At 42.5% G+C, this 27,541-nt stretch overlaps 1 protein-coding gene across 1 annotated transcript in view; it reads left to right on the top strand.

Annotated features, from left to right (window-relative positions):
- Positions 1-14,674: 14,674 nt before the first annotated feature.
- The window catches only part of LOC124555748 (rho guanine nucleotide exchange factor 17), a 386,854-nt gene continuing 373,987 nt past the window's right edge, over positions 14,675-27,541 (top strand). Inside the window, exon 1 of the mRNA XM_047129772.1 lies at positions 14,675-14,748. The gene's annotated coding sequence lies outside the window, so the exon portion shown is untranslated. The remainder of the gene's footprint in view (positions 14,749-27,541) is intronic.

Genomic DNA, 27,541 nt, shown 5'->3' on the forward strand with positions numbered 1-27,541 from the left:
CCAGACTGACGAGCAATGTTAAAATATTGGCCGAACGGGTGTTTTTGTAAGCTACCTCCTTTGTCGATAGACTACGTTTCCTGAGGACTCTTCCAATTAATCTGTCTGGCACCTGCCTTACCCATGATTCATTTAATGTTGCCATTCCACTTCAGATCGCCCCTTACTCATACACCTAGGTATTTTATGGAAGTACCTGCTTCGAGTGACTGTTTCGTTATTGTGTACTTAACCCAAACTATCCTAAGGACAAACACACACACCCATGCCCGAGGGAGGACTCGAACCTCCGCCGGGACCAGCCGCACAGTCCATGAATGCAGCACCCAAGACCGCTCGGCTAATCCCGCGCGGCTCATACGTACACAGTAATGGGTCTTTCTGTGTACGTATATGGAGTACGATACACTTGTTTATGCTGGGGGTCACTTGCCACTCCCTGCACCGTGCGTCAATCCTCTGTAGCTCTTCCTACATTTCTCTACAGTTTTATAGTGTTGTGAATTATCTGTATATAACAGCATCATCCGCAAAAAGCCTCACGAAACTACAGACGTTATCTATTAGGTCATTTATATGTGTTGTGGGAAGTAATGGTCTTCTAACACTCCTTTCGCGGACGACTAAAGCCACTTTTACGTCTGAAGACTTCTCTCGGTTGGGAATGACGTTCTGTGTTCTGTTTGCTAGAAACTCTTCAGTCCACATGACCACGCGAAGAAGTACAAACCAGGGCAACAAGATGAATACAGTCACTACCTGCTCTGATGGTGCTGATACCAACAGGTTTAAATGTTGCATAGCTTGCAATTCTTAACTCGACTCATTATCTAACTCCAGACTCCATCAGAACGTCTGTAGTCACTGGCTGCTCTTTCCAAGTGTGTCTCTAAATTCACAGACCTCCCGCCCGTTGCTGTGTCCAGAATCAGTTCATTACAAAGGGAGGGCAAGTGACCAATCCCTGACGCCCGCTAAACATTGTGGGCCACCAAGTTAACCAGAGGCGTTGGGAAAGCTGGGGTGGCCATTGTCCCCAGGGCCTTTACGAACAGAGAAAAGCTCCAGAAATTCTAGAAAGTTTTTCGAAGAATTCTACTGCGCCAATCAAAAGTCTCTATTTTAAAAATGGCGGAAAGGATCACTTCTGCTGTTATTACTTGCTCCCATCAGCCAGGCATAAAAAAGCCTATGAACTCTTTCGCAGGGAAAGAACGAAAGTAACTAACTACCTCTAACAGGACGCTATGTCACCATGTTATCATCTCATGCAGGTCACTACAGTAGCACTCCGTATACGCAAAGAAACGAGGCTGCTGATCCCAGTCACTAAATGGAGTACGAAATAAAATCAAATTTCTAGTAGGAAACCCTCCTCCAAGCACTGGAATGTGACACACAAATATACACCTGGCGGAAGTATTGAACAAAACAGTAGTGTGGCTGGGAATTGTAAAATTACGAAGAGGGCACGAAAATAACTTACCCCTTTCAGTGTTTAGATTAAAATTAATATCACTTCTTAGCATTTTCGCTTCAGATAGACGGTAAAGACAGCGTGATGTAGCCCTGAAACTTTAAAATTAGGTGCTTACTTTGGTTGAAATATAGCCGTTTACGATAGCCCTCAGCCTTCACGTTCAACCATCTCACCTTGTATTTTATTCACCACAGGTTTAACAAGAAAATTTTCCATATTTCCCTCCAATTGTTCCATCCGTTCACGATATTAGACCACGCATTCAGTAGATCCTGCTAATTTACGTGTATTTTATTACAAGGGGCGAACGGCTTTGCTGCAGTGGTAACGCCGGTTCCCGTCAGATCACCGAAGTTATGCGCTGTCGGGCTCGGCTAGCACTTGGATCGGTGACCATCCGGTCTGCCGATCGCTATTGGCACGCGGGGTGCACTCAGCCCTTGTGAGGCAAACTGAGGAGCTACTTGATTGAGAAGTAGCGGCTCCGGTCTGGGAAACTGACATAGGTCGGAAGAGCGGTGTGCTGACCACATGCCCCTCCATATCCGCATCCGGTGACGCCTGTGGGCTGAGGATAACACGGCGGCCGGTCGGTACCGTTGAGCCTTCATGGCCTGTTCGGGCGGAGTTTAGTTCCTGCTACATGGGCTTCTACGCAGCACTCTTTCCTGTTGAAAAGTTGTAACTGAAAGTTGTTGAGATAGAGGTAGAATAGTAGCATCCTTTCAAAGACGGATATAGTTTTAAAACACAAACATAATTTCCATACATTTGTGAACAAAGCATGTGTTCAGTGAAAAAGATTATGCTGAAACGATATCCAGGTCTGGTTCGGTTTTCTATATATAATCTACAACCAAGCGAATTTCTTGTTTGTCATAATGATGTTTGTAGAAAATGTTTAATAAATCGTCAGAACTGAATGATATTTTGATAATATTCCACATAGCAACATAGGAACGAGTAAATGTGCCCTACAACGAAACATAAAATGCTCAAAATCAGTATTACGCTGTGCCTCTATGTACTGCTGTAAGAAAACACAGATATCTTCTGTTACAAATAAAATATATTCGTGCCAATTACTATACAAGCATCACGAGCTAGTCTTCAGCCGAAACATGTTTCCTGAATAATTTAAAGCAAGTTCCAACATGTTCAAACCAATTCCTGGCTTGCAGAAGGCCGCCGTTCGATACGTTCCACGATATTTCATCCAGTCACCTGCCAGTCATCCTCAGGTGAATCATCGAAGACTTCGATGTCCCAGTTGGAATATCGGGGGATGTATTGAACGACGACCGGCTGCAAACCCGAAATTTGTTTGAACATTCAGTTTGCCGAGAAAATGTTAAAATTCATAAGTTCCAGGATGCTTTCTTCGAAAAGGACACAGCCGACTTCCTTCTCGACGTTTAGTATTTATTTTTATTTATTTGTCTCTGTTCATCTCCCTTCTCCATCCTGCGAGTCTAAGACGGGTTGTTACATTCAGTATTTCTATCAGTATGATACTGAATGTACAATATTAAACGTCTACAGCGAAGTTGTACAGCCTTAACAAGAGAAAAATATAGAAATGAAAGAGCGAGTAGACTGAAGTAAAAGTGAAAGAAAAACCCACCACCACAGGACCCTCATTTACAATGGGAACCAGCAGTCTACGTGTTGCTCAAGTCTGCTAACCATGCAATTCTCTACATCTAAATTTACCCATGTATTAAACTACTGCCACATGATCCTTCATGGCTCGGCTGCACACGGGCCTTCACATTACCATTTTGGTTCCTGTGAATAATTTTCTTTTGGTGCAATTTAAACAATCATGCACTCTAAATAAACACTTTACATAATTAATTAGCCTACTCATCAGTATCCCATTTAGACTCATCATCATGTCCTTCCCTTCCGAACTTTGAATGTCAAATGAGATTTCGTTCTCACTGTTCCATTGTCATTCTACCGCTGCCCTTCTTCTTGTATGCACACGCTCTAAACGTCGTTAATCTTGACCCATTTGGTTATGAGGTATATCGTCCCGTTCTTCGTCATCAGTATCCCTATGTTCCCCATGGTAAAACTCATACAGCAGTGCTCTCGATATCCTATTGGCAGCCGAGTTAAGCAAATTCCATCTTTCGGTATCTGGATCTATTATATCAAAGTTCATATCATCCGGTCCGTTCCCATTCCTAGTTGGTGTAAATTACAATGAAGCAGGTTTACCTACTTCGAGCTTGTGCTCCGCCTCCACTGACCTCGTCGTCGATGGGACATTAAATCTTAATTTTTCTTCTATCCTGTTCATCTGCTGACGGAATCTCAGACATTTACAGCGACTGGAAGTTACATTTGTTGTCAGGCCTTGTACAGAAATGGTACCTGTAGTGCAGAGACTAATTCTTCGTGTGGATGAATATTGCACTTTTTGAATAAAGTTTCAGGGATATCTTAAAGGCTTGGTGCTATGAGAGGTTCCACAGTTTACCTGCTGTAAAAGTCAGTGTCGTTACTCTCTATAGTTTAAACGAATCGCTCATGTTTATAATAGTATTCCACCCCATCACTCCAGGCAAGTGTTTGCAGTGATGCAGGATAAATTCTCTCGGGAAGATTATTTTCGCCTTTATAGCCTGCCACGTATACTTGAGCAGCACTACGGTTAAGATTGAAACGAAGATCACTGAAAAAAGTGATTCTTAGCCAGTCGGTGTTCCACAAAAGAACTAAATTTAGCTGAAGGCAATATTAGTTTGGTGTCGGAAGTATCCTGCGCGAAGGAATACGTTCATGTAGTCCACAGTATAGAGAAGCCGACAAACTGTGAGAGAATACATTATCACATGTAGCAGTGCGCTGCTGCTAAGTCGCCTCTGGAGATCAGGTTCAATGTTCCTCCACTGCTAAGTGGATGAGGTGTCTCATCCTTTATGAAGTCACATTTCGTGGTTCACTGCCAGATTTGCAACTCGCCTGTTCTCTCCGGCGCTCTTCCAGGCATGTGTCGTTCTCGTAGCATTACAACCTACAAATGAGCCCCCAGCTCGTGGTCTATGGGCTAGTGTTGCTGCTTGTGAATCACGGAGCCTCGGGATTGATTACCGGCCGCGTTAGGGATTTTATATGCCCGGGGACTGGGTGTTTGTGTTGTCCTCATCATTTCATCATCATCATCTCCATCACTTGTGAGGGTGACTAGATTTTATTATGAAAAGAAAATGGATTGTGTAAAAATTGGGACTTTGCACGGGCACTGATGGCCGTGCAGTTGAGTGCCCCACAAACCAAACATCATCACCACCTCACCCTACAAATGCTACAACTTTTGTTGTGGACAGGTCACACTGATTTCTTTTGCAGCGTTTACCACCAGCCAGAAAATTACTTCTGTCCCCACCTCTCTCCCTCCCAGTCCCTCTCGTTCCTTCCCTCCCCCGCCCCCCTCTCTGTCTCTGTCTCTCTCTCTCTCTCTCTCTCTCTCTCTCTCTCTCTCTCTCTCTTTCTCTCTCCCTCTCATAATGGTATCATGGAAAAGTACCTAGCCTCTGCGAGTGCTTTATCATAAGAACTTTAGTTGAAGCATTCTGGAAAACTTTGGTTCCACCGCAGGTCACCGTCAAAGTCCTAATACTGTCATTGTGTGACTCGGAAATCTCAGGAGTAGCTGAATTTCATAGACTCCAAGTCGTGGTTATGGCAGCCTTTTATATACGGCTTTTCTTCTATGCACACCGGCGTCGAACCAGTATACGGAAACGTCACCCGCTTTGGTTTTCAAAAATGGTTCAAATGGCTCTGAGCACTATGGGACTCAACTGCTGTGGTCATAAGTCCCCTAGAACTTAGAACTACTTAAACCTAACTAACCTAAGGACAGCACACAACACCCAGCCATCACGAGGCAGAGAAAATCCCTGACCCCGCCGGGAATCGAACCCGGGAACCCGGGTGTGGGAAGCAAGAACGCTACCGCACGACCACGAGATGCGGGCCTTTGGTTTTCATCTGCGCAGAGGCAAAAGTCGACTTAACGTGTTTATGACCAAAATCAAAATAAGCTGCTTCTAATCGCTCTCACATTTAATTCTTCTGATAGTATCGATGTAGATTAACAGACTCGACTTGAGAGGCACCCACATGCCTTGCTCATACTGTGGCATCAAGCAGTCAGGCCTGCAAGATGAGTGGTCTGCCAAGCGAGTGGATTCATTCTTACTTATATAGTAACATGAACTCTAGTACTCACACTTAAGTTACAAGTTATCCTCCTATATGATTAATACGCAACGGAAACACGCATCTGACTATCAGTAATTTACAGAACTCTGACTGTACACTACGCGCTGGCAATACCACATTTTCTTTTTGTCTTTTTATTTAACGGCTTTTGTCACCACGTGGCCACCGCACTGAATATGAATGGCGCACACATTATAAATTCGGGACATTATGGCAACATACAATTCGAAGGAAAAGTCCACCAATCTTTTTCTTTTCACTATCTTATTTATTCCGATAAATTCTCTAACCTAAACACACAAATTCTACAACCTACAACAATAACACATAAGAAATTCCGCCCAGTGGGCATGGCTTTACAATAGTGAATCTCTATATTATGGTCTCGTAATTATTTTTAACGCTACAGTGCACTTTCTGGATAGGATGGTGGATCTTTTATTATACCTCACACTTCGACTCTCACAATCATCATCATTAAACTTTCCTCCAGACCGAGCGGTACCGAAGGAACAAGCATAACCCACTAATCTTTTGAAACTACCTCGCTACTCTCCCATGCAAACCACACATACCCAAATTACATGACATACACCACACTACAATAGGAAATACTACACAGAGAATGGTCACAACATTATCACTTTCAGCTTTCCCACTTCAATTAATACTTATCCCAGTTTGACACGACACTGCCCCACTTCGTAATTCTACTTTCTTACTATGAACTCTGGAGCTATATGCACGTCTTCCTGTGCAATGCAAGCCAAGTGGCGTTGCTGGATAGACGGCCGACTCACCTTGATTCTCTCTCAGAGTTTAAATCTAGCGTCACACGGAATCATATCACGCAAAGTAACATTAAGAACATATTCATCACACACGCGAGTCCTCAACTGATACCATGGACGAGTACTTCTCTTTATCCTTTGTCTCATACACAGATTGAGACTCACACAGTACTCACCACGTGGAAGTACTCGTCTCTAATTTCAAGTCCTGCACACGCCATTTCTTAAATATTTCGACTTATGGTACACACGCTATTTCTTAAATATTTCAACTTATTGTACACACGCTAATAATTCAGCTTAACTTAAGCACACGGAAGTATTTCAACTTATTGCTACACGTGGTTTCATTGTGACCATTGGTCACTTCCGAAGATCACTACAATCCCTTTAATATTACCTGCCTGACATTTAATTCTCCCCACAAAAGTTCCTGAAATAGAGAAATTATTATTTCAAACTACTCTTAAATATTCCACATGCATACCATGTCTCCACTCTTTCATCATTACGAAGCACAACTAAAACAGGTCTTAACAGCACGAGATCCAGCGGCAGAGTGCTGAAACATGGCCGTTCTCTAGGTCATCTCCCATCTCTGTCGAGGTGGGGGAAGCACCTTGCTATCGTATTGGTCAGCCACATTTCAGGCGCTCAAAGCTCTGGTAAATTTCATCTCTTTGGTCCCACCAAAGGTGGCCAAAGGATCGTCTCAAAGATGATCATATATTCACATTCACTATCTGCGGTTAGCAGACGACCATACATTCATTCATTTCACAGATCTCACCAAACTGGATGTAGGAATTTACTTTGTGGGAGTGCACATGTGATCAATTAAATAAATAAATTGACATTCTTTCCCACACTGGTATCCGGCTTCGCTGTATTAATTGAAATTGAGTTACTTTACCAAAAAAAAATGTGTTCTTCTGACAAAAATAATGAAGTATGTTGTACCTATTTTCAATGTCGGGCGGTACTGTACCCTTTCAGACTACCGAAAAAATCTGAGAATATTTCACCTTTTGATTTCCAAATAAGTATAATATCAGAGATGACGCAGATATTTAGAATAATTTCTTAATTTTTTTGTTAAGATGACAATGTTATCAAAGCTAATTTATTTATTCTATTACTCATTCCTTTTCAACGCTCTATCCACTTTATTTTTAAGCAACTACACACTCCATTGTCAAATTTCATTCTTCACATAACAGTTTAAACACAAAACTTTTAAGTATACTTCCATTGATAATATATACCTTTTGCCTTCAGTTAAACTTAAAACTGTCCTTTCAAGGCGATGCTAATACGTTAGAAATCCCGTACTTAATTATATCATTCTCAAACTGCGTTTTTTATGTTTTGGGAAATATTTGAGACAGTATCGTAACCTGACTTTTCGGAATGTGGCATCAGCTTAGACTTCAAATACAAGAAGAAGACAGCTGATGGCCAAAGGTTCGTTTTCAATTGCTGGTTTGGTAGGAGCTCGAAAGAAGATGCCGTTTACCTTACAAATTCCGTTTATAGAATAGTAGCTGAGTACTTGGCATTGCCCGAGTATGGTCTTCAATTAGTTCATCTCCTCCTCCGCCCCCCCTCCTCTGTTTCAATCTCCTCCTCCCTCTCTCTCTCTGTCCACCTCCTCCCACCCCTCACTCTGTCCATCTGCTCCTCCCCTCTCTCTCTGTCCTTCTGCTCCCACCCTCTAAGTTCATATCCTCTTCCTTCCCTCTCTTTTTATCTCCTCCTCCTCCCTCTCTCTGTCCATCTACTCCTCTTTCCTTTCCCTGTCCATTTCCTCCTTTCCCCTCTCTCCGTCCATTTCCTCCTCCCCCTCTCCTGTCCATTTCCTGCTCCCTCTTTATCTGTCCATCTCCTGTTTTCTTTCTCTGTCTGTCTCCTCCTCTTTCCTTTCTCTGTCCATTTATTCATCCTTCTCTTTTTCTGTCCATTTCCTCCTCTTTCACTTACTCTGTCCATTTTCACTCTGTCCATCGTCTTCTCTCCCCTCTCTTTGTCCTTCTCGTCCTCTTCCCTCTCTGTTTATGTTCCCTCTCCCTCTTTCTGTGTCCATTTCATCACGCCCTCACTCTGTCTGTCCATATCCTCCTTGCCCACTCTCTCCACTGTATCACCCCAGCCCCTATAGGAGATCGCTGGTTCTTTTTCCCACGTTATTTCTTTCCAGACAGTGATATGTGTGCCAAGTTTGGTTGAAATCAAAATGTGGAACATACATAAACATTTTTTTCAAAAAAATTGTGGATTGAGAATCAGTTTTTCAGAGGGCATAGACATCCACAAAGCTCAAAGCACAGTAACCTCGAGAGAAGACAGCACAGAACTTCACGAGAAAGAAGGACACACACATCACATCACGTCAGAGTTAAGCTGAAACACTCATGTTATCAACTTGTCTCCATAACAACTAAGATTAACCAGCACGTCTCATGGAGACAGTGCAGATTAATTACTGTACATACTGCGCATTCATTCTTTACACACTCGATTCACGAATGTATTGCGAAGAACACATAGTAATATGACCCGATGGAAACTGAAAATGCTGTGCGCTTGAGTCTAACTTATAGGTGTAAAATGGGCAAAATTGTCTAAAAATGCAGTTTATAGTGTCTGAAGTACATAGTGATAAATTGCTAGTATGTCGACACAATCTTTTCCGGTGCGAGAACTTTGTTTTCTGCCGGTGTTGGGATATGGGAGATTGAAAGCAGTGGCTAATCGCGTAGCAAGCGACCGTCGAACGGTGCCACTCTCGCTGATTGGCAACACGAGACACAGCTTGGCCTTGTCTACTGCTGTTTACACCAGGAGACCCCTGCGCCCTAGATGTATGAACATCTGACTGGAACTGCCACGTGCCATTCTGCTCTTTAACTAGGATGAAATTGTTGTTTTGGCGACGCAGTACAACTAAAAATGCACTAAGATGTAGCGCATAACAACAGTATATTTGAATTACTACAGGCCAGTTGCTAAAGGAAAACATAAAATATGAGTTTGCTGATGATGTTACGTATCGACGCACCACTATTGTTTCTTCCTCGTCGCGTGTTTTACATATTACACTTCCTTCCATTGCAATTTTTGTTGTGTTGCTCTTGTTGTGAGAAAAAAGGTGATGGTAGACAGATCACAATTAACAACTCTTTATGCGCACAGTCTATAGAGACAGCGGAAAGGTGTTGTTGTTGCCCAAGGACACTGACACACGCCGTCTGGTGGAGAAAAATAGTGGCTTACTGCGCTTCCTGTGCAGAAAAAAATTCAAACACTCGAGCTTTTGAATGCTGTCTCTGCCATCGTCATCAGGAGTTAAAACACTTAACTGTCAGGTCTGGCACCGTGTTTTACTTATATAGATGCAATGACAGCATCTAGAACATTCAAGAGAGGCCTAGAGTGACACATGTGCATAAGGCAAGTTGGGCAGTTCCAAGCAGCTTAAGCCTGCCGTGAGACCGAGTAACATCAAATATCGCGAGGGGCTGGCACACATTTGAAACTGCCGCTCGTGTGACCCTACAAGCATCAGACTTCACATCTTTGTTTTCACTCAAGGTCCAAAGCCTGCACCCATGTCCTACTAAGTGTATACCCCTGGTCTCTGTTACAATCGTTGCTGTTTATTCTAATATACGCCGCTTCTTTTATAACAGAATCCCAATATGATTATGTTTGAGCCCAAACTCTAGTGTTTTCAAATTGTATTTTATGTGCAATTTCCAGGGAATGTTCAGCCACAGCTGACATCTCAAGTTCCCTTTGTTTAACATGTCATTAGTTCCCTACACAACGCTCATTAACAGTGCCAACAGTTTGACCTAATGTAAATGCTATTAAATTCGCAAGGGACTCCATACACGCCAGGAACTCAGAGACCTATGTTGTCTTTAAGGGGTGTAACATATTCGTCATCTTGGAGGTGTGCTAGAACACTGTCTCAGTCCCTGCTCTTCAGCATGCATACTGTCTTGCTGGTAGTTGCTCCACAGTACGCAAGGAATGCGGCCGACTTGGCCTCTTCTGTCAATTCATGAGGAATATTTCATCAGTGGCACCTGAAAGTCAGCATTTTCTCCATTGGTGTAACCATTTTCACTTAACATGTGTTTCAAATGCTGAAATTCAAACTGTATATGGTTGTCATCAAAAATAATCTTCGCCCTTTGTACTAACACGTTCAAGGCCGCTTTCTTGTATATGGGGTGTCGAAAACTGTTGGTGTTCAAGTACTAGACAGTGTGCATAGATTGTCTATACACTGAATGCCCAAGCCGACACCCAGCCTTCCACTCAATTAAAACATCCAAGAACGGAAGCTTGCCATACCTTTCCGACTTAACAGTAAATTTAATGTTGGAATGGACACCATGCCGTCGACGAGCTGCTGGAGTGCATTTTCACCACGAGGCCATGTCAAGAAGATGGCGTTAACATACCGTAGGAAGCAAAACAGATGCAGCCTCAATGAGTAAGTACTTGCTCCTCAAAGTGCTCCTTGAAAAATTTCACGACAGCTAGAGACAGTGGGGATGACATGGATATACCAGCTATCATCTCATAATATTTGCTGCAGTATAGGTCATTCATTGTGCAGGAAATCTACACACACTGACCAGTGCTTGAAAGCCAGCAGTTTTCACCATCCTGTACACAAGAAAGTAGTCTTGAACACGTCAGTACACAGGGCAAAGTTTATTTCTGATGATGGCCATACCGTGTCTGAATTTTAGCATTTGAAGCACGTGTTAAGATGGTTCAAATGGCTCTGAGCACAATGGGACTTAACATCTGAAGTCATCAGTCCCCTAGAACTTAGAACTACTTAAACCTAACTAACCTAAAGACATCACACACATCCATGCTCGGGGCAGGATTCGAACCTGCGACCGTAGCGGTCGCGCGGTTCCAGACTGAAGGGCCTAGAACCGCTCGGTTACACAGGCCGGCACGTGTTCAGAGAAAATGATTACAGCAAGGGAGAAATTGCAAAAGTGTTTCAGATGCCACCAACAAAAGACGCCTGGTCAATCGGCAGAAACGGCCCAGCCAACTGCATTCCTTCCATACTGTGGAGCAACTTATAGCAAGATAGGTTACACACTGAACTGACCTGAACTGAGGCCAGTGTTCTGGCCCTGCCTCCAAGATGAGGGATATGGTACACACCATTAAGAATAACATAGGTCTTCAAGTTCGTGGTGTATATCGTGTCCCCTCTGCATGTGGTGGCATTTACATATGTCAAACTATTCACAGTACTGCTGAGATTTATGCAGCGCACTCACTACTTACTTAAAAAAGGCAACTTGAGAAGCCAGCCATGGCTGAACATTGCCTAGAAAAGGGCATAAAATGCAATTTGAAAAGACAAGCTTTTTGGGTCGAACATCATCTTATGGAATTGTGTTATAGAAAAACAACTGAAATTAGACTAAATAGCAACAGTTTTAACAGAGACCATGGCTACACACTTAAAAGGGAAACTGCTCATTCCACACCCCTCAGATTTAGTGGTAAGATGGCACAGTGGACAGCCTGTCAAAAACTGAACGTGAATCAAACGTGAAAAAAGGAGGATGGTGTAATGAACCGTGAAAAAAGAAGCAAAATAGAAACAGTGAATGGTCCAAGCTCAATATGTGCCACATCGCGCGAATTTCACTAGCCATGGCGTTGTGATTCTGTGGTTACCTTGTTGAGCTGCTAAGTGGGTGGTCCATGTTCAAATCTGCCTCGTTCCCTATTTTTTTCACAAAATATGAATTTTCTGTACGGCCATTTACATGTCACTTCGCTATATTCAAAATTGTGTCTACATTGTGGTGTAGCGTCTGTTTGCAACAGTGAGGTGTAAGGAAGGGGCCTCCAGACGTACATAAGTCGTGTTTGCTCTACATGAGTACCACGTGTTATGACTCTTGCATTCCATTTTGGAAGTTTTGACTCCTCAATTCCTTTGCTGTAATATAGTGCATTCCTGTTTATGTGTAGTTTTCATTTCTGTGAGAGGTTTATGCAGCATCTTGCCTGCTCTCACTATTCATCACATTTACTTGTGACAGTAATATATTCTTATCACATGACTCATTCTATAACCAATGTATAGTATGACAATTACCAAGACTACGGAAGGAGATCAAACACGTCAATGACCTGACGGAAAGTTCAAAATTTTCTGAAAAATAGTTATGGAACAAAGGCGATTTGAACACCGACCTCCCTGTTTGCAGTCCAGCACCTTGACCACACAACCACGACACCATTGTTCTTGCAGGTTACTCAATGTTGCACATCTTGAACTTGGACCATTCACTGTTTCTCTTTTGCTTCTTTTTTCACAGTTCAGCACACCTTCTTCCTGTTTTCATGCTAGATCCATGTTCAGTTTTTGATGGGCTATCCACTGGACAAAGTTACCACTAAATCTGAGAGGGGTGCAATGGGGAGTTTACCTTGTTAGTAGTTCATGGGAAGAGGCTTTGGACATTGAGCAAAAGCCAAAATGGATGGATAATTAAAAAAAGAAATATGTGGTTCTTTACAGCTCAGGTAGCTGCATGAGAAAATTTTTGTTGTGTTACGGGTGTAGTTCTTCTTTACAGCTCGGGCATGTGGGTTTTGCTGATGACGCAGTCATAGATCATTAAAAAAGTTGTCCCAATAAAAAAAGGTCTACAGATGCGCGGTGCGCTATGTCTGCAATGCCCAGTTGGCTGGGCTTTCATGAGTGGCCCAGCATAACCCCAGTCGATCAAAGATTCCCAACCCATCTGCTTTGTGGGTGGACACTGACACCCTGGACACTGACAAGATTTCTGAAAGCGTATCACTCTGGCCGGCACTACTTGCTCCAGTACTCACACTGTGCTGCAGTGCTCACACAAAAATTGTTTGTAAATGATAATAATAATAATATGTGCAGCTCCAAATTATTTATGGTGGAGCAGCAACGCTCCAGAATTTGACCCACTTCCTCTATCTTGAATATCGAAGTACAGAATTTTTGACCTTGATTGGGAGGGGGAGTCCTTTGTCTGCACTGGAAGTGGTGATACTCCACTACTGACATCATCTCTAGCTCAACACCTGCTCTCCCATTTCTGGCCAATTTTTGCTAATGTAAATGCCCACCACCAGGATTACAACCGGAGCCAACATAATGTCAGAAGTAATTACAAAGGGTTAGACATTGGCAGAGTGGCGAAAACAATTGATTTACGATGGAGGTGGGTATCAAGCTATAGCATGTTGATGTAGATCCAGAGTTAACCAGTTCTAATCTTGTTGTTAGAACGTGTTGTAATCCATCAAAATTCTGCAGTGGGAGAGCAGATAAGGAGATATAGCGTCTGTGCACCTGATTATGTTCCAGTGGCCTTTTCCAAGTTCCATATCTTTCTGTAGTGTCTTTTTGTAATTCGGATGTAGGGTGCCGTAGATAGCAATCTGTCTATCTTATCACTTCTCTTACTGGCATAAAAGCTCGATCATTATATGACAGGAAGTCTAGTCTTTTATGTTTCCTTTCTATGTCTTAATATATATTTATTGTCAATATTTCTGTCAAATAATACAGAAGATGAGTACTGATGCAGCAAATCCTGGAGTACACTGAACTTTCCTGAAAATAGGAAGTAAACACATTCAGATGTTGTTGAACTTATCGATTAAGTATAGCATACTTACGGAGACCATCTAACGAAACCGCAAACATAAACTCTTGTACTAAGTCGTAGTTACTGCATTGACGAGTAGCTTATTTAAGGTTTGGTAAATCTTGATGCTTCCTTTAGTTTTGGATTGTTGAGAAGAATTACTGGCATTATGTTTCCTCAAAACTAAACGTTGTGCAAGTAACTTATTGATTTGTTTCAAGCTTAATACAGCATTTATTTTGTTGTGGACTAATGCGGAATGAAATCGGTTGCCCGGTCGTCTCGTGCTCTTGTGGAAAAGTAGGCAGGAGTCTTTATCATCAGTGCTTGCGATATAAAAAAAATCACTTAAGATTTCGCAGTTATCTATGTTTCATATGCTGACTATGCCATTATAAAGATGTCAGTCTTCATTCGTTAGTGTTTCATTGGTTTGCTACTTCATTCACTCTTATTTTGTCTTTTTCAGGACACAAGAACTCATGTCGCTGTCGAGATTCTGGAGACGGAACGATCTTACGTGGAGTCACTGCACATTCTAGTCTTCGTAAGTACCATTTTTCGATGTCGTTACTTTAGCAAGCACGTAGCTTTGAATATGTAACGTCCGCATACGAAGTAGCGCTGTTCAGATGTATACAAAAATACTATAAAAATTTAATGTGCATTTTTACAAAGTGTGGCTGACAATAATTTGTTAGGGTTTATCAACTCATTATCATTGTAGCTGACGACACGTTGAAATAAAACTATTTCGCGTTCTCGGGGTTGATCATAGCGCTAGTGGGTCGGAGACCATAATTTTATCAATGGTTGGTGTCTCGTGGCCATGTTTACGCCATACATAAACTTAAATGATAAACGAAAGCTATATGTATTATTGTTAGTGATGGCGCTATTCATTTTTTGAAGAAGTTCTCACAGACGTCAGTGCTCTGTGTGAGGCAGTGAGCTATTTTCTTCATTTCGTCGTGTTCACACTCTCTCACCACCATAGCTGAGCGCTTAGAATCTGAATATTCTTTCCTTGTACACTGAGGCACGTCGCTCTCTGCCGGACAAGTTATGAAGAAATCAGGTGTTGTAATCTTTGAATTTCCTTATAGTTTTCTGTCATTATTTTTATTTTCAACTTTTGACGAGTCAGGCCGTCTGTTCGTAAAATGATTAGGATGGAGGGAGGAAACTAATGGGAAATGTGTAAGAAAACATCTCGCCATTTGTTCGAAAATATCTAAGGAAACTACCGTAATCATAAACCAGAAGGACGAGACGTTATAGCGAATCGCCTCCAACCCTATCGGTAGACGAAGCCTTACCACTGTATGACATCCCCAAGGGGACGGCGCTACAACCGGTCGCTCTGTAACTGTGACACTACTGTGGGATGACAGGTACAGCAAGAACACGACAGTGACAAACTGCGGAGTTCATTCTGCCTTGAGAGTAGGACACTAGAACACTGCTATAGGTAAGTCAATTTCCGCGATCACAATCTGAAGGCTTCAGCAGTAGGCAGGACTACACGCAACAGTAATACTCGGGAAATGATCCCTAGAGTGTCAAGGCAGCGAGAGACAACGAGCACGCCAATACACATTGGCGTGAGAATTTGAAACAGGTTTCTGACGTTTTCACTTTAGTGGTGGCATTGCCTTCATAACACAATAACGCTGTGAACGGCATGTCACAGCATGGGTATTCGAGCATCGTACACTGACGATTTGCCAGTGTGGTGACCTAGTGCGTCGAATGGGATCATTTGATTCTTTCAGAATGTTTGCGCACTCGTAAAGACCTACACCAACTACTAAATAGATGAGAAGGGTCACGATCTGCGCCAGTTGACTGAAGACAAATAACAGGATCGGTTTAACAAAACTTGGCAAACACCATTTTTTTCAAAATGCATTTTTAACGAGTTCTGGTACTTTAATATGAGCCTCACACAAAGGCTAACAAAAATACGGAAAGTTTGAATATTTGCGGTTGTAAAAGGCGCCTGAATAATGTAAATTTTCACAAAACTCGACATCTCCTTTTTTCCAAGATTCCGCAAAAATCAACTAATCCTTCTTTCACACTACCTGGCTGAAACTTAAAACATTCAATTTAAAACTTAAATTTAATAGCCTCTACATTCGCATCTGTTTATTGTCGTACAATCGCACAACACCCTATAAGATAAACCAACTGTTTGCTAAATGATTGCTAGACAACAGTACATATTCTCCCGCGTAATTCTCTTCCATGCTTATCCACTGTTTTACTATACGATTAGTAGCTGTTGTAGAACGCTGTTGTTTGAACATCGTTATTTAGATGTTAGAAGATTCAGAATATTCTGAAACAGTTCAGAAGGTTAAAAGTGGAAGACAAAGTAGGAGTCGTCAACGTCAAAAGAGTAAGAAGTGCACGACTGCATTATCAAATGAAGATCTGAATGCTGACTGTAACCATACTGAAACAACATGATCTTATTCATTTTAGAGGTAGCCTGTATATGAACAACACAAAAGCCGAACATGATAATTTCTTACTACGATACAAGAGAGTAAACTTGCCTAAAATACGCAGAGGGAAGGAAGACGATAAAAGTGAACAAAGATCTCTGTCAATCTCAAACTACTCCTATATATAAGAGAAGAATAAGGCCGTGAGGCTCCTTTATGTGCCTCAACATTCAGGAAAGTGGCAGGTAAGTCTGATTTTATTTACAGCGTAAGCAAAAAGTTTGTAGAATAAAAATAATTGTCTAAACTGATTATATTTATTTCATACTTATTTTTTCAAGTCTGTCATTGTCTAGAGCAAGATCTAATAATCCAAGACGCAGAAAATCTAAGTCAGAGATTATTTTCTGGTTCTTGTGGTTCCCACAACAAAAACTCCACAATGATGGCAAAGCTTTTAGAAACATTGAAAGATCAATGGTATTTAAAGGAATTCGGCATTGTTTCCCAGTGCCTGGGCATAGCTATTTGCCTCCTGACGGGACTTTTGGCGTTATTGAAAAAGAACTAAGAAAACACGAAACAGTCACTCTTCCCTCAAAATATTGTGACGTTTTAGGAAAGTTTGGGGAGGTTGAAGTTTGGAGTGAAGACTGGTATAGTTACTATATGAAATCAATCTCCAAATGTGTTGTAAGAAAACCTAAGACCAAGCCACAATGCCTTTCTCAAAATACTTTGTTTCACTGATATACCTCGAGATGCCGAAATATGGAAAGAGAAGTGCTTCAGTAACGTTTGAAGCAACTCGACTTCCATCAATGAATCACGTGAGCAAAAATAAAGCTAATAACGTGAAGGAGTTGATGTCCTGTTCTGAAAATGAGTAAGAGGAAAGGGAAAAGCTCTGTTCAAAAGCTGTACAAGGAATTATATTGAAGGCAAAATCGAGTATTATGAAGAACCTTTACATTAAAAAGAAGAGTGTTTGAGTATTGTTTTGGATTTCACACAGCGTTAAATCTAAGCACTGCATTAAAATATGTACTATAATTTTAGTCGTCATTTAAAGTATGACAATGAGTTTTATAATGGGTTTAAGATGTGAGAAAGTGAGAAACAATTTTTTTTTACTGTGGGCACTTCTGTCCATATGTTTATTAAGGTACCAGAAAAATATAAATCTACTATTACACTGTTAACTTCTAATTCTGGTATTATCTTCAGTGTGTAGCGTAATTAAGAGCCCATTGAATTTAAATGTTTAGAAAATGTATGTATAACGCACAACTGAATAAAATAAAGAAGAAACACTCATGAAAAAATGGAGATGTTGAGTTTTGTAAAAAATTGTAATTTGTTACTTTTGTTTTCTCAATAAAGGCCGTTAGTGATAAACTTCATTCATTTCTTCTTCAATCCCTACCCACATGGACGACCAATATCACATTTTTTTTATTTCTTTTTAATCAACGATACTGAGTACAACTAAAACATATCTCTCCTGTAAAATTTTGTAAATGGTCTTTGTTGAGATTTGTTAAAACGACACTCATCATTCATACTCAGGGTGCAGATCTTTCTGGGGCATGTCATTACAATCTGATGGTCTTCTTTAATAGAGGTCACGTTGCATGGCCAGAGACGTCCTCGTAGGTCTTCCGCGATATCTTCACCCGCCTCACCACTCTGCTCCGTCTGGCTTCCGGCGGCCACGTGTATCGCAGCGCACAGCTAACGGGGCCATATCAGCACATCTCTATTCTTTTGCCGTATCATACCTTATGAATCACGTGCTGTTCAGTCTCAAATGCAAACTTTTATTCCTTTTAATAGCGCACTCATTTTGATGAACCACGTGACAGGGTAAAACTAAATGTCGTACCCCAAGTCGAATTTCTAACTCTTGCAGGTAGTAATGTTTCATTTCAGCCATCTTAGTGCGCCATTCATAATAATTCAAACTCTCCACGAGACACGGCGATAATCTCCTTTTCCCAATTCCACAGATGTTCGCAACCTACCACTGAACAACATGAACGCGTATGTAACAGAAGCGGAATGACGTAGAGTTGTAGTTTTATGGTTGTTAATAACACTAAATCTGTTCAGAGAAGCGTTCCTGCTTCAGAGACTTCTCAGGTAGTTTTTTCTTGGTCCAAAAACAAGTGCAGCTATAGACCACATTTACCTTGTAGTAGCACTACTGGCACCCTTTGCATAATGTTTTGTTTAAATTCCTGAACATAGCTTCTCGAATATTTTCTACTTAGTAAGTTAATAAGTACTTAAATGAAATTTGCATGGACGAACAGGGTTTTGAACTCTCGTCCTCCCAAATGCGAGTTCAAAGTCTCGCTTGGGACCGGATCAGAATATTGGGAAACTAGTAACTAGGGTACTGGTATGCAGTTTCAAACAACATATGTTCCATCGGATATACTTCATCAGTCGGAATGTCCACGTAATTTTTGGTCATAGTTCGACTTTCAGTAGTATTAAAAATTCAACTATACACCAAAAGACAGCTTCTGGCGTCGTTGTAGAGTTACCTGGAATTGGAACGATGGCAAATAGGCTGTCCGAGACATAAACTTACACTATGTGATCGAAAGTATCCGGACACCCCCAAAAACATACGGTTTTCATATTAGGTGCGTTGTGCTGCCTCCTACTGCCAGGTACTCCATATCAGCGACCTCAGTAGTCATTAGACATCGTGAGAGTGGAGAATGGGGCGCTCCGCGGACTTCCAACGTGGTCAGGTGATTGGGTATCAATTGTGTATACGCCTGTACGCGAGATTTCCACACTCCTAAACATCCCTAGGTCCACTGTTTCAGATGTGATAGTGAAGTGGAAACGTGAAGGGATACGTACAGCACAAAAGCGTACAGGTCGACCTCATCTGTTGACTGACAGACACCGCCGACAGTTGAAGAGGGTTGTAATGAGTAATAGGCAGACATCTAATCAGACCATCACACAGGAATTTCAAACTGTATCCGGATCCACTGCAAGTACTATGACAATTAGGTGGGAGGTGAGAAAACTTGGATTTCGTGATCGAGCGGCTGCTTATAAGCCACACATCACGCCGGTAAATGCAAAACGACGTCTCGCTTGGTGTAAGGAGCATAAACAGTGACTGAACAGTGGAAAAACTTTGAGTGGAGTGAAGAATCACAGTACACAATGTGGCGATCACATGACTGAGTGTGGGTATGGCGAATGCCCGGTGAATGTCATCTGCCAGTGAGTATAGTGCCAACAGTAAAATTCGGAGGCGATGGTGTTTTGGTGTGGTCGTGTTTTTCATGGAGGGACCTACACCCCTTGTTGTGTCGCGTGACACTATCACAGCACAGGTCTACATTGATGTTTTAAGCACCTTCTTGCTTCCTAGTGTTGAAGATCAATTCGGGGGTGGAGAGTGCATCTTTCAACACGATCGAGCACCTGTTCATAATGCACGGCCTGTGGCGAAGTGGTTACACGACAATAACATCCCTATAATGGACTGGCCTGCACAGAGTCCTGGCCTGAATCCTATAGAACGCCTTTGGGATGTTTTGGAACACCGACTTCGTGCCAGGCCTCACCGACCGACATGGATACCTCTCCTCAGTGCAGTACTTCGTGAAGAATGGGCTGTCATTACTTAAGAAACCTTCCAGCACCTGATTGAACGTATGCCTGCGAGAGCGGAAGCCGTCATTAAGGCGAAGAGTGGACGAACATCATATTGAATTCCAGCATTACCGATTGAGGGCACCACGAACTTGTAAGTAATTTTCCGCCAGGTGTCCGGATACTTTTGATCACATAGTGCATTTAGGAGTTCACCGAACCAACCTCAACCCCTTTGTCTGAAACAACTCTCTGAATGGTGTAGCTGACCATACGACTTGTTTCCAATCTCACTGGTGCATGTTTCACGGTTTTGGTACCATTTAGAGTGTTTGGACAAAAAAGAAGACCATCCAAATATTATGGTGAAGGGTGCTGTTTGACAATCAACAGCTTGTACCTTGGAGAACCATTCATATAAACCTTGGCTAATAGTCTGTAAACCGTACAAATCACTTTATAATTACCATTTTAAGAACCTTATGCCAGTTTAAAACATAAACCTTATTTTTATGAGTTCGTCATTTCTTATTCTATTCCAGAATTAAATTAACTTAATTTTCTGTCTGAATGCCCGCAACTTCATACATTCATCATTATTTCGTTCCAATGCTTTACGAGAATGTAACATAGGGGGTGGGGGAATTTTCCCATAAACTATTCAAATAGTGTATACACTGGAGAAAGCTTAGAGTTCAAACAATTATTTCCGTTGTGAGAAACGTCACCTTCATCCTTTGGTGATACAATTATCAGATGTATGCACGTTTTCATTATGTTCCTAATACCGCCAACTTAAAATCTGAACTTTTCAGTAATTACAACGTTTACTAACATAGCGGGAGTTTTCACATCCTCAGCCTTGAGTGGAAGAGGTAATAACAATTTTATTTGTCATACTATTAACAAGTTTATTTAAGTTACAGGTCTCATCCTCACAGTTACGCCACTATTTTGAGGTGCTTCATTTTTGCTGCTTCCCACAGGGTAGTTCGTTTCATAATTCGGCCATTTCAGCAGCCATATTTTTTAAACTGATATGTAGTCTGTTTTCTGCAAAGGTAGTAAGGTCTTTCTGTCTTCCTTTGACGGTTGAACCGTTCGTCAGTTGTAGTTGGACATTTTCATAGCCTACCAGTGTGACTTTGCTACGTTAACCAACAATGCCTAAGCCATCTCCGTGACCCTGCTGTAATTTCTTCACACGCAAATTTCTCAGTAAGCACTATACAAGCAGGCAGTGCCCTCCCCCATCATCTAAACCCGCACCTTCAAATGGTTCAAATGGCTCTGAGCACTATGGGACTCAACTGCTGAGGTCATTAGTCCCCTAGAACTTAGAACTAGTTAAACCTAACTAACCTAAGGACATCACACACATCCATGCCCGAGGCAGGATTCGAACCTGCGACCGTAGCGCCCGCACCTTCCCTCCGAACTCTGCGCGGTATATCATGCTTCGTAGCAGCATGAATCATGTTCTGCTCTCGAACTGCGTTGGCCCAAGCACCAGATCCTAATTCCCATGGTAGACTCCAAGTAAATGGTCGAAATATTCTCCGAACGTTAGGGGCTCAGGAAATTGGACAGTTACTTTTAATGCCGGGGCTCAAATCCCCATCTGGCCATACCGATTTACGTTTTCCGTAATTTCTCTAAATCATGACAACAGGCGAATACTGTTATGGCTCATTCAGTACTCAGAAATGGCTCTGAGCACTATGGGACTTAACATCTGAGGTCATCAGTCGCCTAGAACTTAGAACTACTTAAACCTAACTAACCTAAGGACATCACACACATCGATGCCCGAGGCAGGATTCGAACCTGCGACCGTAGCGGTCGCGCGGTTCGGGACTGTAGCGCCTAGAACCGCTCGATCACTCCGGCCGGCCCCTTCAATACTCTCACGATATATTCCTCCCAGAATCTGTTCAATGTGAGCTAATACTCTGCCACTAATAATCTCGTTGTGAACGAGACGTTCAACTACACCATTCCCGCCTTCTGCCTCCCTCGACGCTTACCAGTCTGTAGGTAAGCATAGTGTGTAATGTCTTATGACACGTAGCATCGATACTTCGTTACGACGGATGATACCCTTGAAATTTTATTTTCGTGGACCGTATACAGCCAAGTGTGCACCACTCTTGTTAACATTTTGGATTAAAGTCATCGCAGTGTGTTGATTGCTGCATTGCTTATTCAGCCAGTGAGTATGATTAATAAAGCGCTCACCTAAATACACCGGATCTCTGGATTTTGCACTGTTATTCTAAGGTATTCCACTTTCCGCCTTCGTATTTATTTTTAATTAAGTTAAAATTAAATATTTTACCTTCACCTTCCAAAAGTAGATTACCATATTCTAGAATACACTTATTACTCAGTTAAAATAAATGACGTCGACCTATTTGAGAACCAATGATCTCGTTCCGCTGGTAACCTTTAGTACTGCTCACAGTACAAATACTGTTTCAATATATAGACTAATTTGATCAAACTTTCATAAAAACACATCACGAAAATAAATTGCTGCGTGTATGAATCATAAATCAGGCAAACTCAGTTATTGCTTTTTATCTCCAAAGTCATTTCACCTTAGTTTATTAAAACAAAAGACACAGTGCCACGTTTTCAAAAACTTTATATAATGTAAAACATTAACTTGTGCACGGCCAGGATATAAACTCATTACAAAATAGATATTCAATCAATTATACATAACCGCGCGAGGTAGCCACGCGGTCTTAGGCGCCTTGCCACGGTTGGTGCGAATCCCCCTGTCGGAGGTTCGAGTCCTCCTTCGGGCATGGGTGTATGTGTTGTCCTTAGCGTAAGTTAGTTTAAGTTACATTAAGCAGTGTGTAAGCCTAAGGACCGATGACCTCAGCAGTCTGGTCCCACAGGAAGTTATCACCATTCGCACATTGTTCATTTTGTTTCAATGAATAGTAATAACAGTCGCAGGAGATTTGTGACGGCTTCGGGCGTCTGGTGACAGACGGCCGTTGACTCCGTGAAGAATAAATCCGGTGGCGTGAAATTTCCGTCCGCGTGAAGAATAGCCGTCAGCCCTCGCCCGATCTCTGCGTCGTTCATGCAATAAAGAAAACATAAAACAAACGCTTTCTAGTTTTATATTTGATAATTAAAAGCCCACATCTCGTGGTCGTGCGGTAGCGTTCTCGCTTCCCACGTCCGGGTTCCCGGGTTCGATTCCCGGCGGGGTCAGGGATTTTCTCTGCCTCGTGATGGCTGGGTGTTGTGTGATGTCCTTAGGTTAGTTAGGTTTAAGTAGTTCTAAGTTCTAGGGGACTGATGACCATAGATGTTAAGTCCCATAGTGCTCAGAGCCATTTGAACCATTTTTTTGATAATTAAAACGGTAAAAATCATTAACATCCGTATGAATTATATTATATAGCATATTTCCCAAATATCGTGCGGAAAAATCCACAGTGGTAGAGTTCAAATTCTGCGTCACTACGAGTAATATGGCTACTAATACGTATCCCTGGCCAGAAGTGAATGAAGATACGAGAATGGCAGAAGCTATACCATTGTGAGTAATTCTAGTAATTTATTCTCCATTCAGTTTTTTGGGGTTAAACACATTTCGTGTTACCTGATATAATGTGACCCGCGACATGAAACGTTAAGCCACTACGCAGCGTATGCCACATATGGCACAAATCGATAATCGCTTATTGTCAGTTACAAACCTATCAGCGACGTTAATTACACAGTGGGGCGCTTTCGGGAAGCTGTTACGAAATGTTTCCCTTCAGTGTCCGCTACGTGGCTTTTCTTTGGTCGACTACATGCAGCATTAATTTAATTTTTCTGAGTTTTCGTATCAACAGCGTATGTTAGGCTTATTAACAACGTTCAGTATTCAGTACTGTTACAAGCAAAGGAACTCATTCCATTAATATTCGCTTTATTTGTTAGGAAGATGAAGAAAACTTGTATTTGCAACAAAGCGTAAATGTTCACTGTTCATTTAATTCTGTTACGCTTCTATTTTTTCATTGAGTAGTATTTTCCTTAGACCAAACATGTGTTACTGTTTATATAATAAATCGCCATCCCATTACATCAAAGGACACGCGATTAGTTTAATAGTGTAAGGACCTCCCAGGGTTGGAGTCTAAACAAGAGAAAAGAGGATCAACAGCTGATGATCCTTCTTAGGACTTTTCGCAGAATACATCAGGTCACAAGCTGATTTTGAGACACCTACATAAGCACAACAAATATGTTCGTGGCGCAGTTCAAAGGCAATGGACTCGCATCCAGATGGAGCGGTGATTGAATCCTTGTGAAGCAATCCATATTTGGCTTCTCCGTGATTTCCCAGATCACTTAAGGTGAATGCTGCGATGGTTCTTATGAAAGGTGCTATAACACAGCAGAATAGCAATAAAGTGTAGGAATAAAATTTTGTTAGAATCAGCTAGGACGGCACTAAGTGGAACACATTCGGCGATCACGTGACGGTGGCGTAACCAACGTCAATAATCAGAAGAAAAAATGGAAATGAGCGTATGGCATCGTTGGCCGGGAGGCCCCATCCGGGGAAGTTCGGCCGCCCAGTGCAAGCCTTATTTTAGTCGACACTACATTGGGCGACTTGCGCCCCAGTGATGAGGATAATACAACACCCAGTCCCCGAGTGGAGAAAATCTCCAACCATGCCGGGAATCGAACCCGGGCCCGCTTCAGTGGGAGGTGGGCACGTTACCACCCAGCTAAGCAGGAGGACATTCAGAAGAACTGAAGTACAAACATACAGTGTGCTTTTTGCCTAGTAGTGTGTGAAAGAGAACTTCAGGAACACCCGATGCAGCAATTAGACAGCAATGCAGAGCGGACACAACACACTTCTGTGACGGGGCTAAGTGTAGTAACTTCACCTTGGGATGACATAAGAACTCCTTTCAGGCTACAAACATTGCATAAAGGAACGCTCTGAAGATGTGAAGTTAAACATTAGGCCACCCGAGAGCGCTCACAGGCTCAGAAAACGGAAGTACAGTACATTCGGTTACCATTGCGGGGGAGCTCGTCATCGGTGGCTATAAAACCCTCGCCTTCCTTCCTCTCAGTCTCAGAGATGGGTCACTCCATCTGCATCAGTGGTACCGGTGGAAGGTCAGCTCCGCTAGTTGCAGGATAACCTGGTGAATACAACAAAGTGTCTACAGCCGCTACCGCCTTAGAGTCACTGCTTCGTCTGCAGCCGTTTGGCTGTGGAGTGAACTTCGACTGCAAGCTGCACTCCTGCCAGTCACAATGACTGACTGGAGATGAGAGCCAGGCCGATCTTCCATGGATGAAGAACCGATCTGCCCTTCTGCGTGTTGTTCATTTTGGGAGTTGGGCGCAGTTACCGGTACCACCATACTGGCAGTATCATGGGACCACCTCCCGGGATGATCTTCGTGTCGACGACCGACAACAGGGGCATGCAGATTTCTGCCTAAGCGCAGAATCTCTCAACGAGAGCACTGAGGCCACAACAGACGCCCACAGACTCGCCAGGCTGTAGCGAGGCAGCAGGCGCTGGACCCCCTGCGACGGCGCCGCGGACCTGACTCCAGTCAAAGCTAGAGACTGCGCCTGTAGACTCCTCGCCGGGCACTGTCGTGCTACCATCTGCCTTCGTGCAAAGCAGGCTCAGCACAGCCGCTGCCAGGCACCATCCGAAAGAAGACCGAGTGGTTGTAAAACTCTCATAAATAAATATCTGTTAATTGAATGATGTCTCATTAGCGCGACGGCGCTCCACGGGACTCCACCACCGCACCGCCACTCAAGTGGGAGGCCGCATCTGGCGGGCTCCAACAGTGCACAGCCCATTTCCTTCCTTGCCCTTGTCTATCGAATTCAGCTTGAAGTGACTTTAAGCCCTAATCTTCGTTTCATTTAGTAATTTTCTCCGCGCGGCTCCCCAATCGGAGGTTCCAGTCCTCTCTCGGGCATGGGTGTGTGTGTGTGTGTTGTCCATAGCGTAAGTTAATTTAAGTTAGATTAAGTAGTATGTAAGCCTAGGGACCGATGAACTCAGCAGTTTGGTCCCATAAGATCTTACCACAAATTTCAAATTTTCAATTTAGTAATTTCCTTTGGAAAGTCTGTGGTGAAATTTGTGGTATCACCGCAAGGCACCACACTTGCTGGGTTGTAGGCTTCAAATCGGCCGCGGTCCGTCAGTCCACATCGGACCCTCAAGTCGCCACTGTCGACGCTAGCAGACCGAGCGACGCCACTCGGCTGGTCTTACGAGACAAGCTAGCGCACTGGCCAGTTCTACAGCCGACTTTAATAGGAATGGTTCACTTGTTATAGCTTCAGAGATCTCATTTTCAGAGACGCCAATTAGCATAGCCTCCAGCTAAGTCAGTAGATACGACCTAGCCAGGCGCCACATACAGTTTATGCATTGACAATTGATCTATATGTGTGTGAAGCAGTCAGAATTGTAAAGAAATATTCGCAGTTCAGTCTATAACGGCACTTGTAAATATTATTGTACAAAGTCAAGATCGACCTTCACCGCTGATGCTGAATTAAAAAAAATGGCTCTGAGCACTATGGGACTTAACTTCTGAGGTCATCAGTCCCCTAGAACTTAGAACTACTTAAACCTAACTAACCTAAGGACGTCACACACATCCATGCCCGAGTCAGGAATCGAACCTGCGACCGTAGCGGTCGCGCGGTACCAGACTGCTGAATTAAAGCTAAGTATTTGCTTGTATTCCTGTCTACTAACTTTCTAATCACCTAAGATGTTCCAGATACATCCCGTCAAGTATAGTTCATTGATCCTCCCGTCAGCCTACGTGATCAACGCGTGCAATTAATAGCCACATCTCGTGATTAGACTAAGAGTCAAATTGCGTGACTCAGCCGGTTCTCCCTTTTTCCATGAGGCCCATAGTTCCGCCTCATACATAACAAATATTTTAACAAGGGCAAAGACTGCCAAAAAGTTCCAACTAAGTTACTGACTCCTAAGAACAGAAGAAAATGTGGATGTTATATCTCAGCTGTGAACTAAAATGTTTTGTATCTACTCAGATCGGCTAGTAATTTTTGCTTCAATATCGGACATACACCGACAGAGAAAAAACGCTACACCAACAAGTAATTAATGTAGAGTAATTACATTTATGGAATACTTTTGTCTCAGTAACATACACTCCTGGAAATTGAAATAAGAACACCGTGAATTCATTGTCCCAGGAA

The sequence above is a fragment of the Schistocerca americana genome, chromosome X, assembly GCF_021461395.2.
Source record: "Schistocerca americana isolate TAMUIC-IGC-003095 chromosome X, iqSchAmer2.1, whole genome shotgun sequence".
NCBI lineage: Eukaryota > Metazoa > Arthropoda > Insecta > Orthoptera > Acrididae > Schistocerca > Schistocerca americana.